Source organism: Tarenaya hassleriana, unplaced genomic scaffold (genome assembly GCF_000463585.1).
Source record: "Tarenaya hassleriana unplaced genomic scaffold, ASM46358v1 Cleome40, whole genome shotgun sequence".
Taxonomy (NCBI): Eukaryota; Viridiplantae; Streptophyta; class Magnoliopsida; order Brassicales; family Cleomaceae; genus Tarenaya; species Tarenaya hassleriana.
Genome location: NW_010966882.1, coordinates 707934 through 712453, shown reverse-complemented (window position 1 = coordinate 712453; position 4520 = coordinate 707934).

The following is a 4520-nucleotide window of genomic DNA, read 5'->3' as shown; positions in this document are numbered from 1 at the left end:
CGAATTGAGATTCGAGTCCTAGCAGACAAGTTCCAATCGTTGGAATCCATCCCGAGGTGTGGATACGTGTAGAGGGCGAGGTAATCTTCCTGCCTTTCGTGATCGAACGAATTCTTCAGTTGATACAGGCCCCGGATCGATTGAGGTAAGCGTTCTAACGTTTCTACGATTTCAATAGTAGCATGGTTCTAGGGTTTATTAAATTTTTGTTTTACATCCGCTGCGCAAACCCTAGAATCGATCTCTTAGGAATAGGATTCGCTCATGTATTAAATTTTTGTTTTACATCCGCTGCGCAAACCCTAGAATCGATCTCTTAGGAATAGGATTCGCTCATGAGATCCCAGGAAAACCCAACATGTAGAGACGTCAAAAAGAGGGAGACAAACCCTAGAATCGATCTCTTAGGAATAGGATTCGCTCATGAGATCCCAGGAAAACCCAACATGTAGAGACGTCAAAAAGAGGGAGACAAACTTTATACAGACTTTGGAGAGCTTTGGTGAGAGAAATAGGAGTAAAACGGGATTTCGGGAAGAAGAAGGAGAGCTGGAACGTGAAGATCGCATTGCTGTCGACATGAGTCTTTCTTCTCCCTCTTTTCTTTCTATTTCTAGTTTTTCTCAGTGTTTTTCCATGAACCGTGAGTAGATCCACGGCTGTGGGTTAGGGATTCGTTTGTGTTTTGGGTATGTTTGAACCCTAACTTGGTTGCGATTTGGATTTGTTTCGGTTTTATCGATTTGTACTTTCTTCGATTGGTGTTTGCTGACCCCTTGGCCAATTATTTCAAAGTACACAAGTGGGTCTCTATAACGAAGATACCAGAAGTTGAAACTTCTGCAAGCTTCTTCTTCCTTTGATCTTCCAGGTAGAGTCTGCAATTTCTATACCAATGCCCAAAAGCATGACAGAAATAACACTCTTCCTTCTTGGGTTTGGGCTTAGGCTTAGTGACAACACTTGTCAATTTCCTTTTGCCATTACCTTTGGAACGCTTCCTGTTGCTGGAACTCTTTCCAACAACCACCATATCATTCTTCCCTTGGCTCCCAGCTTTCTCTTGGAATGACATATTCAACTGATCAACCATCAATGAATTGTCCATGTCATCTAATTGCTCACGCAATTCCGAAGACATCTTTCCAAGCATCAAACTGGACGCGTCTAGATCATCATCCTCATGCTTCCAATAAGCATCAATGATCGATCCAGAAGCCTTGGTCAGAGGCTTATCCTTCATAAGGATAGATCGCATGGTGAGATTAACCAGATTCCTGCAACAGATATATACTACAGAAAAAGACAAACAAACAGACAGAAAATATGAAAATGTGCAAGTCACTTAGTACACTTACTATCACAGATAATAGATGCAATATGACAAGCTCCCACTAAGAAAAACATCCTCAATGAGTTTCCAAGTGAGCTAGGATCCATATTTCACATGCTTTTGAGTCAGCTAGGGCATGACGCTCAAAATCATGCTATTTAGGTAGACAACACTTTGTCATCACATCCTATGTGATTCCTAGATGTGTATGGATAGTGATACACTATCACTGCATGTTCCTCATCCCATCCTTACCATTAGGTCCAAGTCCGACTTGATAACCCAATTCAAGCTCAACCATATTCGAGCTATGAGAATCACGATTTCTCCATACTGCCTCACCAAGATAGTCAGGCACGCTCAGCTAGGGCATGACCCGTAACCATGACGATCGAGGCCTTGACAGTTGCTCTACTAATGGGCGGTAATAGCTTGAGATTAAACATGATGCTTCATTTGTCTTGAACACCAGGATACCTTGACCAAATTCAAGTCATTCCAGTCAAGTTGTTCTGATCAACTCAGATGAACTACTCTTAGTTCGTTTGAGTCGTCTGTATACAAATCAATGAATCAATACAAAGTCAAAATGTCATATCACGGATCATCCTAGAGCATTACAACCAACAGTACCTAATTCAGATATTTGATTCGAGACAACAATTGCACAATCAAAACTCTGAATTCTGGATTGTCATCAAGCTTGGTCTTATGTGAGGCTTTGATTCCTATTCTGATAATTGATCCGACACAACGATTGTTCGACCAAAAACCTGAATTTTCGGAATCCCGGATTGTCTGAGGTCCAGACCGACCGGTCCAGCCTGTGGACCGATCGGTCTGACAACCTCAGACCGTTCTGCGTTATTCGGTCCTGGTCCGAGACCTAGACCGGTCGGTCTAACCTTTGGACCGATCGGTCCAGATTTTTAGACCGAGTGCAGACCGATCCCGACGACCGAACGTTCCATCAAACCCAGACCGTTCTGTCCGAAGACCAGACCGGTCGGTCTAACGAACGTTATCCGAACTCCTCTTAAAGTCATCGGTCCAGACCGGTCGGTCCAACCTTTGGACCGATCGGTCTGACCTAATTTGACCTAAAAGGAATAGGCGCCGTCACGTGTAGACCGATCGGTCTACTATCTAGACCGGTCGGTCCACGCGATGGACAGACTTCGGATCTCGATTTTGGGTCCCGAAAACGAGGGTTTTCACCCCCTTTTCGACGCACCGTCAAGCCTCCCATGAACCTCGCTCATCCATGCATCATTCAACAATCAAAATCATCAAACAAGCATAGATCTCATGTTTACATGCATTCTAACCATTAAAACCATGAAAACATGCATAGATCTATAGTCTACATGCATTCTAACAATTAAAATCATGCAAACCTGCAAAGATCTATTGTTTACATGAACTTTAACAATTAAAATCATGCAAACAAGCAACAGGCACAGCGATATACAGAGAACCAGGCTCTGATACCACTGTTGGGATCCCTGCGGGTTCCTAGCATGCGATCTCATCGATCTAGTGTTTGGAGCCTAGGTTTCACGCAGCGGAAGGAAAGATCTAAACCTAGCCAAACGTCACACAAAACCAGTTGTGCAATAACCCAAACAATCGTGTATATCGTCGTGGAACTCGAATACTTACCTCGTTCTTTCAAGATCTGGAAGTATCAATCGATCCAGGGCGTGTTTTAATCACCAAGAGTTGAAAGCACAACTCCTCTACACGTATCCACACTGGCGGGATGAATTCCAACACTTTGGAACGTATCTGCTAGGATTTGTGAAGAGAAAACGATGTCCTTGACTTGGAATCGATATTTCAATCACTAGAACTCAAAATCAAGCTTCTCTAAGCTCTAATGAGTGTCTTGGACGTCTGAGGTTTTTTTTTCTAGGGTTTGTGGCGGCTCTCCCATTAATTAGAATTGCCCAAAACCGTTAAAACGCGAAACAGGAAATCTGCCCGAAAGTCGGACCGTCCGGTCTAGGTCTTGGACCGGACGGTCTGGCTTTCAACGCAGAACGGACGGACCGTAACTACACATAGAACGGACGGTCTGTACGTCTGGACTGAACGGTCTGGTGCTTGCAGAACGATCAGTTCGTTCTTCAGCGGAACGGACGGACTGACATGGCTGCCGGGCCCGCCGGGTCCAGGCCTGGACCGGACGGTCTGGCCGTCTGGAACACTTCCAGCTCGTTCCGTGGTTCCTTTCTCGCGTCATTCTCTTCAAGTGTGTTCCATCCCTAATGGTGTGTGACCCTGTAGGCCCATTCGAAGTGTTCGGAAACCCTGACCGGACGGTCTGGCCGTCTGGAACACTTCCAGCTCGTTCCGTGGTTCCTTTCTCGCGTCATTCTCTTCAAGTGTGTTCCATCCCTAATGGTGTGTGACCCTGTAGGCCCATTCGAAGTGTTCGGAAACCCTTTCCCGAACCACAAGTCATGGTTAGCCTCTAGCAAGACGCAATGACCACCCACCTAGAATAAAGTTAGAGGTGATCTAACAAAGCCATTCATAGTTCGAGTTCTGATCCTTTGTCTCACGATGTCGTATGTTGAACAAGGGCATGATATGAGCCACCCTTCAAGTTCAACCGCTTACTCGTCTAGGCAAACCGACTGATAAAATAGATGTACATTCATCTATAGCGTGGCCACGCATTTTCACAGTTCGATTTCTACGAGGGGTCCAGCGACATCTCTCCTGCGTAGGAGGTGACAAGTCCTGTATTGCATGTCTACTATCTGCATATGATTCGTGAATGTATCTGAGTAACGCCGTTATGATCATCCGGTTAAAGACGACGTTTGACGCAGTCAAGACACGTCACTCCTCATATCAGATACTCTAGACATCTCAGGTCTGAGGATCCAAGAACGAACCGCTGTATGAGATTCAAGTCATGACTCTGTCCATGTGACAATCTCATGGGGGTCATCCAGTCACTCGTTCACAACGAGTACCCATGATTGTGATCTACATCCAACGCGTTGATCACACCTCATGCTAGTCTTCATTCAACATTGTTCCCACAATGATGACTGACTAGGGAGTTTAGAATCATTCTGTAATGATTCAAGGATACCGAAATATAACAAACATGCCAATCATATAACGGGAAGAGTAATGCATTCATGAACCAATGAATCAATACAAAGTCAAA